This window comes from Lynx canadensis, chromosome D1 (assembly GCF_007474595.2).
Source record: "Lynx canadensis isolate LIC74 chromosome D1, mLynCan4.pri.v2, whole genome shotgun sequence".
NCBI lineage: Eukaryota > Metazoa > Chordata > Mammalia > Carnivora > Felidae > Lynx > Lynx canadensis.
This window is the reverse complement of record NC_044312.2, coordinates 22140216-22155934: the sequence shown is the minus strand read 5'-3', so window position 1 is coordinate 22155934 and position 15719 is coordinate 22140216. Positions and strand designations below refer to the sequence as shown.

Below are 15719 nucleotides of genomic sequence, written 5' to 3'. Positions count from 1 at the left end.
CATCTCATTGCCACTAAGAGGCTCTAATGAATTGGGGTGTCTTCCCAATGAGAGCGTATGCCAGTGTAAGGAACAAGTCACTTTCCCTCGGAACAGCCTCCAGGGAAGGCTGGGGGAATCCCATCAAGCTCCTTGGCTTTCCTCCAGATCAAACACAAGTGAGGAGTGCCTCAGGGGACTACTGCCCCCCTGTGAGTCTGGCTCTCTCCTCCCAGAGCTGGGAAAGGGGCTCTCATCATGGCAGTGGGACAAGACCACCACTTGTACAGGCCTCAGGAGAGCAGCAGATTTGAGCTCCCGTATCACTGGGCTCCCCTGCTTGATTTCTGTCCCTGTGGTCCCCCTGGAGACTTGAGAACTCAGACAGACCACCAGCAGAAGCTCTCCCAACCCCTGCATCCAAATAGGTGAGGCTCAACTGTGGTTCTATCTATATCTTTCCATCCCCCTCACCTAATCAGAGTTAGAAAGGTCCTACCAATAATGGGCTAAATGTCCCTTGGTGTCCCATCACCTTCTCCAGGCATGTGGTGCTCAGGGGTCCGGACCACACATTGTAGCATTTATAGCCCATAGGGTCATAGAATAGTAGGTCCAGAAGAGGCCTCAAAGACAATTTCAGCTAACTTTCTCATTGTGTAAAATGAGGATGCTAAGAGCCAAAGAAGTTAAGAGACATGTCAGAAGTCACACAGCTTGTCTTCAGTTTGACATGCATTTGTCTGGGCTCTGCAGTAAGATCGTATAGCTCCTCGGGGCACCTGGGTGGCCCAGTTGGTTGAGAGTCCAACTTTGGCTCAGGTCATGATCTCGCGGTCTGTGAGTTTGAGCCCCATGTCGAGCTCTGTGCTGACAGCTCAGAGTCTGGAGCCTGCTTCTGATTCTGTGTCTCCCTCTCTCTCTGCCCCTTCCCCACTCATGCTCTGTCTCTCTCTGTCTCTCTCTCTCTCTCTCTCAAAAATGAATAAATGTTAAAAAAAAATTTTTAAAGAAAAGAAGATCATATAACTCCTAGAGAAAAAGGCCTTGAGTCCAATGCAGCACACTACTGGGCATTCATGAAATAGTGGGCTCAAGCCATGCTTGTTGATGGACAGATGAATCACCAGGGAGAGCTCAGGAGTGAGAACAAGCACCTGTCACCACGGGGCCCTGGGCACACACAGGGGCCTCTCTAGGCTTCTCTCTGCCTCTGACCTGGAACTAGAGCTCACAGTCCACACAAGCACAGTCTCACCTGAGAAACAGCAGGAACAACCCTGTACTCCCAAGGCTTAACACAGATCTGGGGATAGAGTAGTACTCAGTGCCAGCGGGCTGCCAGAGGGAAGACAGAGGAACCTCTGGGGGTGGGGCTCACTCCCCTCCGTTCTACCGCAGACCCACTGTGCTACCCTGGAATCAGGGAGACTGTGCCCACCCCACATCTAATCAGAGTTAGCAGGACTACCACGGATGGGCTCAATGTCCTTTGGTGTCTGTCAGGATCACAAGTCAGAGGCCCATGGGTGTGAGCCTCCATTCGCCTCGCCCCAGCCTCCTCCCATCGTGGGTGGGGTGGGTGGTGTGGGGTGGCTTACGGCCTGGCCAGCCCAGCCCCACCTGTCACTGAAGGCTTGTGGAAGGAGAAATACAGATCTTCTTCTAGGTGTTGGTTTCCATAACAGCTGGTGGCTGTCTCCAGTTTGCCAAGCAAAGGTATGGGTGACAGAGAAGATGGGTTCTGCTGGTTCCTTTAAAGAGATTCTCAGGAGAAGAATAGGTAGAGCTCGGGGCCAAGCAGTGCTCAGAGCTCAGCAAGGTGCTTGCTTTGTCTCCAAAAGACTAAAGAAAGGGCTGTTGTTGTAAAAGGTAGAGCTGGGCTACCCTATTGAATGTGAACAGGCGGAGATATCCACCGTCCGGTCCCGAACTTGCCCCTGCAGCCACTTTCTGAGTACCATCCTCTCTCATCTATAAAATGACATAACAATACCCATTTCACCTGCTTCAGAAAGTGGAGAGGATTAAATGAGAGAGTGTCCAAGGATGGGCTTTATTAGAAAAGAAAATTAATATGCACCATGAGCTTACCATGTGCCTAGCACTCTTAGATATTCTGTTCTAGAGTTTCCATAACACTCCTACGTGCTCTGTACCATTATTATCCTAACTATATCTCCAAGAAAACTGAGGCTCAAAGAGCTTAAGTGATGTGCCCAAGGACACACAGCTCAGTAGTAGTAGAACCAGGATCAGAACCCAGAATCTGATGCCAAAGCTCATGTGCCTTCTCTCAACACCGCAATGTCTCAACAAAAGCAGTAAATGTCGCTTTTGATGAAGAGGCTAGTAAATTACAGAAAGAGCCTAAATGTCCATCAACGGATGAATGGATAAAGAAGATGTGGTTTATATATACAATGGAATACTACTTGGCAATGAGAAAGAATGAAATCCTGCCATTTGCAGCAACACGGATGGAACTGGAGGGTATTATGCTAAGTGAAATAAGTCAGTCAGAGGGAGACAGATACCATATGTTTTCACTCATATGTGGATCTTGAGAAACTTCCATGGGGGAAGGGAAGGCGGAAAAAAAGTTACAAACAGAGAGGGAGGGACGCAAACCATAAGAGACTTTTAAATACAGAGAACAAACTGAGGGTGGATGGGGGTGGAGGAGAGGCGAAAGTGGGTGATGGGCAGTGAGAAGGGCACTTGTTGGGATAAGCACTGGGCGTTATATGGAAGCCAATCTGACAATAAATTATATTAAAAAAATAACTTTTTTGAAAAAAAAAAAGATGACGAAGAGGTTAGTAAGTCTTCAGACTCACAATACTGCCTTCGTGGAGGCAAACACTATTGCTAGGACACATCCACCTGCCCCCAGGAAGGCCGTCAGGAAGCTCAAAGCCAACCCCCCCCTACTGTCTTGAGACCCTACAACGCCAGGGCAACCCAGGGGCCAAGCCCTCCCAGTGGGTGCCTTTGCGGCTGTGCGGTGTCCCGATGCTTGCTTGGTGGCAGAAGCAGTGGTTTCATGGATTGCCTCGTCATGAAGCAGTCCAGCCAGGAGGCAACAGAGAGTCCTGGAACTTTGGGCTGAAGGGGAGCCTTGGGGAGCAAGTTCAAGCTCCCCATTGGATAAGTGGGGAAATGACACCCAGAGGCCAGCCACTTGTTAAAGGGCACACAGTCCAGTTGGTGGCCGAGTCTAGAGCAGAATCCACCATCCTCTGACTCCCGGGTCAAACTGCTGTTCTCTCCACCATCCACACCACTCTGCTATGGGGCCAGCTTCATGGGCCCTGAGAGGCCCACGTGTGGGGCTATAATGTCTGCTCTCTTGGCTCAGGAAAGGCGGGGATGGTGGGTAAGAGAGTTATGTTGTAGTCAGGAATGGAATTAGTCGGTTCGCTTCATGCACTGAGTCATTAGCCTGAGAAGTCACCAGGAAAAGTCCTCTCGGAACCCCCTCAGTCCCCACCACAGGGAGGCCTGGGAGGTACTCCTGGGACAGTGGTGGCCCACTTGACCCCCAGACATCCTCAGAAGGGGCCCAACTCCTCACTCTAGCTCAGGTTGTCCCCCAGCAATCCCTATGAGACCTGTGACCTGGAGAGTCTCAAGTCCCACCCCTCCTCCTCCAGCCCGGCTTGGCCAGCGCTCACCCTCACCCTTGCACGGACACTGCAGAGAGCTCACCTCCGCTCGGCAGCATCCCATCCCACTGTTGCCTCCTTTGCTTAACAGTTGATTTGTGCCCATTTTCATGTCACCTCCACATGTCCGTGTGCCATCTCTCACGTGTTTCCGCGTTGAGTTTGTCCACCCGCAAACCGCACATTCCCCTGAGGGCAGGGTCTGTGCATCTATTCCTACCACAGCCTTCACCGGGGTCCTTGTGCAGCAGGCAGCACCAGGCCACAGGGCGACTGGTTGTTTGTTTAATACTTGTTGATGGTGCCAGTGACCTGTGAAAGGCCCCAGGCCATGTCCTGGGGAAGCAAAAGGAAGGGGACTGGGGGAAGCTGGGTAATCCGCCAACTGGATCTCCAGTCCAAAGTAACAAGGGGAGGAAAAGGAACCTCATCGAGCCTCTGCTGTGTGCCACACACTGCCAGGTACTTTACAAATGCTCTCTCCACAATTCTTGGAGCTTATTACTTTTCTTTCTCACTTTACAGGTGGAAGAGCTAGATTGAAAGTGTTAAGCAACTTGTCTAAATTCTTACAACTAGAAACTAGTAGAGTGAGACTCTCAGTGCAGCTTTATCTGAGGCTAAGCCCATACTCTGCACCATTTCAGAGCTGACAAGCTCCCAGAGGACAGGGACTCCGTGGTTATGTGGTTTTGTCCCGTCTGTTTTTGCTGCCTGTATTCTCAGTGCCTAGAACTGCACCAGGCATACACATGGGAGACACCCCGTAAATATGTGCTGAATGAAGGAACAAAGGAATGAATGAATACCATGCTGCCTCTCCCCAGAAGGACAGAAAAAGGGCTTGTGATGTCAGGCTCCTAGGCTCCATTTCCAGGAATCTTGGACAACTATTTGTTCCCTCTCTCCAGCCAGAAAAGTACCCAATGTATAAAAGTTCCTCCAAAGGCCACGTGGAGGATGGGTGGGTTTCCTAGGACTGGGAGTGGAAGCATAAACTGCACACAAAAGACTGAGATCCTAATGAGGTGGGGGATTTAAAAGCGTTCTCGGTGCTCTGTGATCTGCTGATTCTGGGGCCACTCTGTGGCCCATGTGGATCTCGCCTCTCTCCCCAACCCCGGGGCTCCCTCATCCCCCACTGGGTATCCCCACTGCCTTGACTGAGCTATACTGAAACTGGCCACATTCCTATTAAGCAGAGAAACTAGCAGTTACACCACCCACTCTGGCCCCATCCGAACCCTCAAAAGAGTCTGCTCTGGGCCCCAGGGCCAGCTGCTTTTCTCCACATTCCAGCCAAAAATAATACGAGAACGAAGCTGTTTGGTGGAGACTTAATCTAATCTTCATTGCTTCAGTTTTAAAATATCCTGCCTGGTTTAGGGTTTCTTATTACACACAGGGATGTGTTTTTAGTGAGATAGGTCTTAGCAGAAACGGCCTTCTTGTAATTAGAAACCCGGTCAGGCAGGGCCTGCGGTGAGGCATCCAAGCCAAACAGCAGATCCCCATGAAGACAACACGTTTGCAGGGAGCTCTTCCCGAGCTGCCCGAGGGCTTGCTTCTCCCATACTTCTGGGGGATCTTGAAGGAGAAAAAGCTTGAGCTCTGGTAAAAGGCCCGTGCCTTCCAACTCGTATGTGTTCTCTTAGCAAAATTGTTGCCTCTTCTACCTCCATCCTGTGTCTCCCCGTTCTCACTCCCAATCAGAACGGAGACTAAGATGTTGCTCAAGGCTGCTGGAGAAGGATATGTAGAGGAAAAAATTACCCCAGGAAGTCCCCATGGACAAGAGAGAATTAAAGGCAAGCATTCCACTGGAGCCACGTCTCCAGTATCAGGGCTAGCTAGCATTGAAATATCAGGCATGGGAAAAGGACGACACTCGAAGTGCGGATACAGCTTTGTATAAGTGCTGGGTGTAACTTCTTGGGCTTTCTGGCCCAGAATCTGCTTTGATCTGCCAGCATGGAGCCTGCTAAGTGAGGTTCAAGCTGTGGCTAGCTCCAGACCAGCGCCCATCCCCCCCAGGCCGACCAGATGTCACACACCAGTCCGGGCTCAGGCCTCTTCTTTCCGCTGGCACAAAGAGAAGGGACTGAATTTCTGATAAGTCAGATTCTGTGTTCATCTGATGCTTGAAAGCTCTTCCAAGGTAGCCCTGTTGGGGAGAAGCATGCTGGTTCCCTCAACTTAACTGCCCCTCCTGATAAAGTGCAGGTGGATGTTAGAATCACAGTGGGGCTTTCAAATTCTAGGACATAAAGAAAGGCAGGCGTTCAGCCCCTTCGCCCAAGTCTCAGAACCTGTTGTGAGGAAAGGCTCTGGAGCCAGGCAGGGAAAGAAACTGCGGGGAAGAAAGTGACTCTGCTGCTCAGAAACTTCTCTCCTTTTCCTTTATTATTTAGAGCGCACCAGAGCAGGAGTCATGCCGGATTCACCCCTCGTAGCCTAATGAGGAATTCGTGCCATACATTCCGCTTTACAGATGCGGAAACCGAGATCCAGAAGCCAGGGGACCCACTGGAGTCGTGGAGCCAGACAGTAACAGGGCAGAAGACTGCTAGGCCCCCAAATTCCAGCTTAAACACTAACTCAGCATGCTGACCTGCCAACCTTGATCATCTCCTTCCTCCCTTTCCCACCAGGTATTAGATTTAATTAAATTAGCAGATCCCCATCGCAACAAGCCTGGCCATGCAGCCTGGCCGGAACCCAGCCAGGGCAGCGACTCCCTCTAAATTCTCCTTCTCAATATAATTCGATCTTCAATAAGTCACAGATCACATGTGAAGTGTTTTATACAAAGCATGGTGTGTTGGCCAGAACCAAGGCTAACGGTGGCTCGTGATGATTTCATTTTCCATATAACTTCCTCTGCTTTTCCTCTGTGGCATCACTTCGCCCTCTCCATACTCTCATCTGCATTTTGTTTGATCCAGACACTTGGCTTCACATGCCGTCACCCTCCAGCAATTGCATCGCACATTTATATATATCTTACAGCATCACAGTCCTTGTGCCACGCAGCAGAGGAAAAAGGAAAACTTATAACAGCATTTCTCACCTTCCTCGAACTAATTTAGAAAATGTGCTTTAAATTAAATAAATCAGGAACAAAAGTCTGAAATCGGAGGTAGAATTTCAGGGAGGGGGGAAGCTAAATAAAGAGCAAGGAAATCTTGCAACATGTTGGAAGCCTATAAATTTTATAGGTAGTTTCTTTAATAAAAACAAATTCGATTGCTAACAACACGGTATTATTAAGCCGCTAACATTTAAAAATCTAATTTGGCCTGCTCTGCTGCTGTTTATGTTGCATAGTGCGTTCACGCAGGGTAAGGAAGTCAGGTTGATGGGTTTGGTTTGCTTTCTAAACCAGGCTAATAGAGACCCCTTTAAAACCCAGCCTTTTTGCTTTCTAGGCATGCCTTGGTCCCTAATGAGTTACAGTCCCAGGTTGAAGATGGACATGGCAGAAAGAAATTTAACACACACTCCGGTGCACCCATAAACATCAAGGCCAAGGGAGAGGAGGTATGTTTCCAGTTAAGTTAAAACTCCATGAATTCAGGATTCTCCACTCACAAGACAGTAATTCTCCCTATTTCATCACTAACTTACTTCAAATGTGTTTATACAATTTATTGCTACTGAACTTCCAGGCAACTGGTGTAGAGTTAATGAAACCCAGCTTGGAGAAGCTTTGAGCTTTGAACAACTAACCACAGTTTAAATGGTTATGACATGCGGTCAAAGCCACAGCCCAGCCCCACTGCAGTTTCTGTGTTAGGACCTAGTCAAAAACCTTGTCATCTCACCTTTTGTGCCAAATAGATTGAAAAAGGAAAAAAGCGCTGAAAAATGGCCCTTCCGTGTTTCTCCTGAAGGTTCCCAGCCTCACTACCTGACATTCTAACACATCTATCTTACTAAATGCAAGGCAAAGTCCCTCCCCCAGGGCCCAAGTAAATATTTTAGTTACCCTCTGAATTGGCAGCCAGTCGAAATCCTGAAATCCAGTTTGGGTTTAATTGAACAGGGTCAGGCCTACATAAAGCAGTGTGAGACAGGGTGTAAGGGGGAGGCACCAAAGCGGCATTTAAAGTCAGACTCCGTGAGAGTCCAAAAGGCAATATCAGGACGCACAGATGACACTGGCCTGGAAAAGAGGTAAACTCATCTTTCTGAATTACTTGGACATTGGTTTTTTTATTAGTCCCCCTTGTTGCATGGCATCGTTCCCCAAGCTCTGTCCATGTGGGAACTCCAGGAGGCTCTCTCGTTTTAAACAGGCCCATTTTGGAAGAGTAAAGGGGAGGGACTCGACTTGCCACTGCCGCACAATAAAAGCCCCTTTTGAAAGCAGCACTTTCATTAACTTAAAGCAATCTATAGACTTAAAAGCATGGAGCAGTAAACTCCCAGAAAGGATCATAAAACAGCCAGTCTCAAGTTGGGTACACTTCAGTGCAATTTGCACGAGGCATTTTACTGTGAGCGGTGGCCGGGCCCATCTCCCTCCAGTAACCCCCTGCCCCTTATTCTGAGCAGCTTCTCTTTCTCTGGGCTTTCATGCCTTTCGCGCTCACAAAGGGGAGGCGGTGACTGGGGAGTCTCCGTGGGGTCACGGCTCCCTCCCGCCCTCCGGCTCCCGGCGGGAGAGCTCACGAATTCCAAGCCTGCAAGAAAACAGCCTTGGAGCTTTGCCCCCCGGGGCAGTCGTGAGGCCCTAGGCCGCCGCAGCCACTCGTGGGTCCCGCGTCTTCCACGTCCCAGAAGCGCCGTGTGGCTACCGGAGCCAGGGGTGTGGAAAGTGGGACCATGGGCTCAAGATTACAAAAAGGAAATTTCAAATATTCCTGACAACCCCTTTACACACTTTTCTACCCTAGTTGGCCAAAGGGATAACCTCCCTCCCTGGGCAGGACTTCTCTCCCACAGCTCAAGCTAGGCTTGAGCCATAGGGGTGAGGGTGGGGTTGGGGGGTGCCTCTCGAGTGGGAGATCACGAGTCCAGACAGGAGACCCCCCCCCCTTCTCTTTCCCTAAGGCCCTGAGGCCTCTGGAAGGCCGGAATGGCTGGGTAAGCGAGAGGGCTAGGGACTAGGGCTTTGCGTTATATCTTGTGTGTGAACACCATCATTTTCTCATCTTTGGGGACAGGAGGGTCGCCTAAATCTGCCTAAAATGTGAAGCCTTTGGCTTCCACCAGTTGAAGAGCCTTGAAATCCTAAAAGTCAACACGCTGGAGAAGTCCTGGGACAAGTGGGGTGAGGGTAGAAGACCCAGAGCGCCCCCGTTTCCCAGGCTGAACATCACACTGGCGGCCCGGCTTGTCGGTTTTCCGGCCGGGCCTGAGGGAAGAGCACACTGAGCCGGCCGCGCTCCGGCAAGGACGCCAGACTTCGAGCCCGCCCTGCACTCGGCCGCAGCCGGGACTCCCCGGGCGCGATGCGGCACCTCGCAGCTAGCGCCCCCGGCGCAGGCCGCGGTCCCTCGGGGCCACCCGCACCCGCCCGCCGCGCTGCACCCGCGGCCCCCAAGTGGCTTCGAGAGCCTGAGGAGCCGCCAGGGTCAGTCCTCGGATCCGCTCCGAGCCCTGCGAGGCTGCCCTATCGCTTCACCCAGAACGTCCCTTGGATCTGTCCGCTTCCCGGAATCTTTCTCCTAGGACCGGGGTCTGCGCGCCTCAAGTCCTCTGCTCCAGAGCCGCTTTTGGGGAGAAACAGCAGAAATTCGGGTCTCGCCTGCCGTGGCTCGGATCAACTACTTTCATCGCCTGCCTAAACGTTTTTCCACCCACGGAGCGTGGGGACCCTCTGGCACGACCCTCCCCAAATTCCAATAGCCTCAATCCCAGTAAAAAGCCGCGATCCCATGGCAAAATACTAAAAACGCCACCCGTTCCGCCGAGTCCAGCCTCAGATGTAACCCCAGGCCCCCAATTCCTACCTCCAGCCCCCTGCTTTGACCGAGGTGAAGATTCGATCCCTAAGCTACTCAGCAGCCCTTCAGTCCCGCTTCTGAAAACAGCCTGAATCCTACAACCCAAACTCTAGCGTGGCCCTGAAGCCCAGCCTTAATTCAGGGCTGCTGCACCACCACCAGCCACCCCCCGCCCCTCTGCCGTTCCTAGCCCGTGTCCCCACCGCGCGGGAACCTCGGACTCTCGCCCAGAGCCCCGGGGAAAGGACCGCCCGCTTCGCTCGTTTCTTCCTCGGGTTCGTGAGTCAGGAGAGCCCCGCTCACCCAACCCGAAGGAAACGCAAAGTTTGCGCGGCAGACACGGGACCCTGCCCCATCCCCCTCAGCTCTCTGCTCTGGGGCGCTTTCCGTCCCCCCTTTTACGAACTCGTGTCCTAGTTCTCAGGCTAGGAGGGCTCCCTATTCCCATACCTCGCCATGGGCCCCTACGCCTCCCCGACCTCGCCAAAGACTTCCAACAATCCGCCGAAAGCCAGTTACCCTACAAATCGCCCCTCCCAGGGCGAGTGTCCCCGAGCGCGGACCCTGGGAGACCGGCTGCCCTGACCCACAGCTCGCGTTCCGCTGTCCCCACTGATCCGCCTGCAAAACCCACTCGCCCTGGCTCCCCAGGCCGGCCGGGACGCGGCCGCGGCTCCTTGACTCCGGTCACCCGGCCCGAGACTGGGGCTGCTCCCGCTAGTAGCCGCCCCGAGGCAGCTCCAGGCCGGTGGCGCCGAGCAAGCGCCGGCCCGAAGGGCGCCCGAAGCCGGGAGCAGACGAACGTGGAGCGGGCCCGCCGTCCCCAGCCTCGCCCGCTGAGCGCTCAGCCCCGAGCTGCCTGCACCGGGGCTCCGGCCCGCGCGCCGGTCCCTACTCTCGGGCCCCCAGGCTCTCCCGGCGCACGGCTCCCCTCCCGCCCGCTCCGGTGTCTCGGGCCCGCGGCCGTCCGGGTCCGCAGCCCCGCTCCTCGCACCCGCGGACAATGCGCGCCCGGCCACGGGCCCGAGCGGGGCGAGGCGGCGGCGCGGCGGCGACGGCGGCGGCGGCGGCGGCGGCGGCGGGGCTGCGCGCGGGCCGGGCCGGGGCTCGGGCGGGCCGCGCGGCTCTGGCCGCCTCCTTCCCCGGCCTCGGCGCCACTCGCGCTGCTTCGCTCCGCGCTCTCCCGGCGCTTCCCCAGCTTCTCTCTGCACGCTCCCGCCGTCCCTCTCTGCTCCCTGCCTCCCTCCTCCCTGCTGCCTCCCTCTCTCTCCTCCCTGCTGCCTCCCTCTCTCCCTCTCTCCTCCTTGCCCTGTCGCAATGAATAATACTCTGGCTTGGGGACTGGAATAAAACACACGCGCTCTGAGGCAGCCGCCCGCAGCAGCAGCAGCCGCCGCCGCCGCGCCGCCGCCGCCTGCAAAAGCGTCTCTGACATGGAAATGAATGACAGCTTACCTGATGCCAATCTTCATCAGACTGACACCGGCGTGACAACACAGCCTATACTTCCCAGCACTGCTCGGGACGTCAGCGGCACAGGGACCCGCCCCCCGGAGCCCCCCCCCCCCTCCACACACCTCCCCTCGCCCCACTCCCCCTCTCTCCCCACCCCCCTCGCCCCCACCCACTCCCGGCCCGGCGCTTCCAAGTCCGAGCCGCAGCTGGAGTGTCTCCCTCTACTGGAGGCTTTTCTGAGACGTCGGCGCGGGCCCGCTCCTGCTGGCGGGAGGCAGAAAGGCGCCGGAGAGGAAGCCGAGGACGGCGAGCCCGCCGTTGAGCGAGGGACGCGGCGGACCCCCTCGCGACTGGCGACACCGCCCCCGCCCCCACAGAGGGGGGCCACAGAGGCCGCCTTGCACGGCTTCCTGGGCTCAAGGGATGGAGAGGAGGGGAAATTTTCCGTGCACCCCGAGAGAACTCCCCCGAAGTCTTGAAACTTAAAGCTGGCGAGGAATCCTTCCCTCCACCACCACTCCTCCCCTCCCCCCCACCACTCCCACCCCGTGCCTGCCTGATGGCCTCATTTTTATGATTGCATTTGAATAATTCTCATTACCCTGGCCCCAGAAAAGGTGCTCAGATGACACTCTGGTTAGTTATTCCTATTCTCAAGAGCTTTTTCTGCTGTGGGCTTCCCGGGGCGTTTGGCTCACCGAGGGGGAGACTGTAACGGGGTGGGGCAGAGGGAGAGATAAAAGGGTGTAGAGGCTTTGTCACTAAATCACCTCTTTGCAAATGCCAGGCAAACCTATTCTAAGCCACTGCTATTTTCATTCTAAAAAGTCCCAGAGTTCTGGGGGTCGGGTGGTGTAATATAAAGGGAGAGACCAGCTGGGCTGTTTGAGTCTGGACCTGCTACGGTGGCTGCAGGGAGAAAATACACATTGGCGCCTTCTGAGAAGACCAGTGCGAGCACCCGGCCTCATACGTGTGCTTTTTTCATTCCACAAAGATTACCGGGCCACTAAGGGCCAGGGGTGGGCACCCAGCCACCTACAGATGCAGGCTCGCTTGCTTCTACAGTGCAGCACATGGCCCTTTGCATAAAGGGAAAGGAGAACCCCTTCCCCCCTGAAATTTGCTCCTCCCTCCCCATAGAGGAGCCATTTCAGCCAGTCAGGCAGGGATTGATCCTCTGACCCCAGAGCAGGCAGGGGGCCTGGATAAAGCCTAGACAAAGACACTGATGGAAGCAAGGAAAGCAGAAAGTGAAACCCAAGCAGGCCAGGTTTGCAGTAAGGAATCTGACCCAAGAAGTTGAAGGCTGCCCCTTCGCTCTTTCCAGGCCTCTGGGCCACTCCTCATTTGCCTCCATCAGGGGCAAGGAGGAGAGCTATTAGCATTCCATGGCTCCGAAGGGGCAGTTGAGACCTTTTCTGCGCCACATCCCCGATACACTAAATACTGTTTGTCCAGATCGTCCCGGTACCCCTCAAATTCAACCTCCAAAGTTGCTTGTGGAAGACAGTCTTCACTGAGAGCCCCCTTTATAGATGGAGTTGAATCCTCTCACCTTCACGTAGAACCTCCAAAGACTTCACTAGGTGGATTTATGTCACCCCAGCCTCTGATCTGTGGTCAGAGACTCTGGCTGCTGACAGCATAATCGCTATTATATATTATACATTGTATAATAATATAATAATAATGAATGCACTTGCCCTTTTTATGTAGTACAGAAGCGGCCGGATTCTCCAACCCAGAGGCTGGAGGTCAGGCTGCCATAAACTCTCAGAGGGAAGCCCTCTTCAGACACAGGAGGGGGAGGGGAGATCCATTTGCCCCTGCCCGGGACCCCTGGAGGGAGGGTTTTCTCTCTTTCTCAGGGCTCACAGTGAGTTGCCAAAGCTTGCCGAGTCAGAGGGGAGAATCAGGCTGAATGTAAATACTTAACCCCATCAGAGAGGTGTCAGTGAGCCATAAATAGTACTGCAGGCAACAGCCATGCATCACTGATTCACACTTGTCACACCCCTCATTTTCTGAAATCTAGTTCTGCACCCAACTCTTTCTTGAAACAGGAGATCCATTGCCATGAGCTGTTAATTTTTGGAGTCTTTTTAAAAATACCGTGATTTCTACTAATACCCTTTGGATGCTTTAAACTGAACGTTGTAATTTAAAATAAATGTATCTCACTTTAACTACATTTGTAATTTGCAAAAGCTTAAAAAATGATTACCTAAATGTAACCACCCTTCCCACAATCATTCAAAGCAAATATTTGTCCTTCGCCCACCGGAAGCTCGGCTGTGTGCCAGGGCTAAGGATAAAGAGCAGAAGCAAAGAAGTTCCAGTCACAGCCCCTGTCCTCGAGGAGCGTTCATTCCAGTTGAAGCAGGCAAAGCACCAGTACATAAAACAGGAAACAATAATCATACAAGAATTCAACAGATGACACAAGCCAGTAAATACTTAAAGAACAAATAAATCAACAATATGTCAAATTCCAGGCGTTCCACATCTAAATGTTGGCTCTGTCAGTGAGTAGAGATGGGACAGAGTGAAAACTAAGTCTGTAGAATTCATTTCACATACTGTGCAGTCTCTCCCCCATAATCCTCCTGAGGATGAAAAGGAGGATGGAGAGAGGCACACGTCATGTAAGTCACCAACACAGCAGCATTAGGACCAAACAGGAGTTCCTACCAATCCTAGTCATCACTCTTAAATGTTGGCAGTTCCTACGGCTTGGTTCTGTGCCCTTTGCTCACTCTGTGTGCACGTGATTTGTCTTTAGGATAAGCAGTTCATACTGGCCCACGTTGTCTCCTCTGAGCTGTAGACATGTATCGTCAATGGCCTAACTGAGTCCTGTCAATATCAGCCCATGAATAAAACTTAAACTTGTCTGTGTTAGTCTGCTCAGGCTGCCATAACAAAGTGCTAAAGAGCAGGTGGCCCAAACAACAGATAGCTACTTTCTCGCACTTCTGGAGACTGGAAGTCCAAGATCAAGGTGCCAGCAGGATTGGTTCCTGGTGAGATCTCTCTTCCTGGCTTGCAGATGGCACCTTCTTGCTTTGTCCTTACATGGCCTTTCCTCTGTGTGCACCAGAGAGATAGCAATGTCTGGTGTCTTTCTCTTCTAAGTGCACCATTTGTATTGCATTAGAGACCCACCCTTATGACTTCCTTTAACTTTCATTACCTCCTTAAAGCCCCTATCTCCAATTATAGTCACATTGGGAGTTAGAGCATCAACATGTGAATTTAGGGGGAGACACAATTCAGTCCACAACACTGTCCATACACCAGTTCCCTCTATTCTCAACTTAATTCTTTTCTTTGAGTTCTTTGAGATTGGGGACAATACCTATTTCATCTTAGAATCCTTAGAACCTTGGTACGGTGCTTAGTCCACAAAACATATTAAAGAACTACTTGCTGAGTTGACTTGAATGGAACTTCTTTCTCCATCATTTCCCCATCCCAGTTGAGGACCTTATCACCTGGAATGCGAATTCCAGTCACCTGGAATACAAATATTTTGATGATTTCCTAATTGGCCTAATGTCACCAACATCCCTAACACTTCCTATATACTATCACCAGGGTGTTCTTCCTAAAACAAAGGTTGGATCATACCCTGGTTTCCCCTCAAGAAACCACTGCCTCTAATATTTAGCCTAAAATGTTTATTGGACCTTATAATCAAAAGTAGAGACTTGAATGCCACATTCCTTAGCATGGCACTCAAGTTCCACCTCCTCATCTGGCTGTGATCTACTTTTCAGGCTAATCTCCTGTATTCCTGCCTACATCTCCCCATCACCACCTTCAATGGTTCTCAGTGCTGGCCCGTGGACTTCCTGCATAAGAATCTTTGTGGAACTTCTCTATAGTTCTGGGTTCCTGGTTTCCAATCCTGGAACCAGTTGATCTGGATAAGGGCCTAGGAATCTATATTTTAAAAGCTGCTGCATGAAGAGAATGAAAAGACAAGCCACAGAATGGGAGAAAGTATTTGCAAGAGACACATCTGATAAAGGCCTGTTACCCCCAAAATATAAAGAACTCTTAAAATTCGACATTAAGTGAACAAACAACCCAGATGAAAAACGGGCAAAAGATCTGAACAGACAACAGATGCACAGATATACAGATGGCAAGTAAGCATATGAAAAGAGGCTCAACATCATTTGTCATTAGGGAATTGTAAATTAAAACAATAAGGTATCCTTAACACCTATTAGAATGGCCAAAATCCAAAACGCTGACAACACCAAATGTTGGCAAGGATGTAGAGCAGCAGGAACTCTCCTTCACTGCTGGTGGGAATACAGGACAATATAGCTACTTTGGAACATGCTGTAAGTTTCTTACCAAACTTAACGTACTCTTATCATATGATCCAGCAATGACACTTAGTATTTACTCAAATGAATTTAAAACTTACGTCCACACAAAAACCTGCACACAGATGTTTACAGCATCTTCATTCATAATTACCAAATCTTGGAAACAACCAAGATGTCCTTCGGTAGGTGAATGGATAAATAAACTGTGGTACGTCCAGACAATAGAATATTATTCAGCACTATAAAGGAAATAAGCTATCAAGCCGTGAGAAAACATGGTGGAACTTTAAATGCGTATCACTCAGTGAAAGAAGCCAATC

General features: G+C 51.7%; 1 protein-coding gene across 4 annotated transcripts in view; it reads right to left on the bottom strand.

The window, feature by feature from the left end:
- The window catches only part of PKNOX2 (PBX/knotted 1 homeobox 2), a 284066-nt gene that overhangs the window by 256440 nt on the left and 11907 nt on the right, over positions 1–15719 (bottom strand). Inside the window, exon 1 of one of the 4 annotated variants that reach the window (XM_030333202.2) lies at positions 11054–11106. The exons of the other annotated variants lie outside the window; for them this stretch is intronic. The gene's annotated coding sequence lies outside the window, so the exon portion shown is untranslated. Of the gene's footprint in view, positions 1–11053; positions 11107–15719 lie in introns of those variants that run through there. 4 annotated transcript variants of the gene reach the window in all.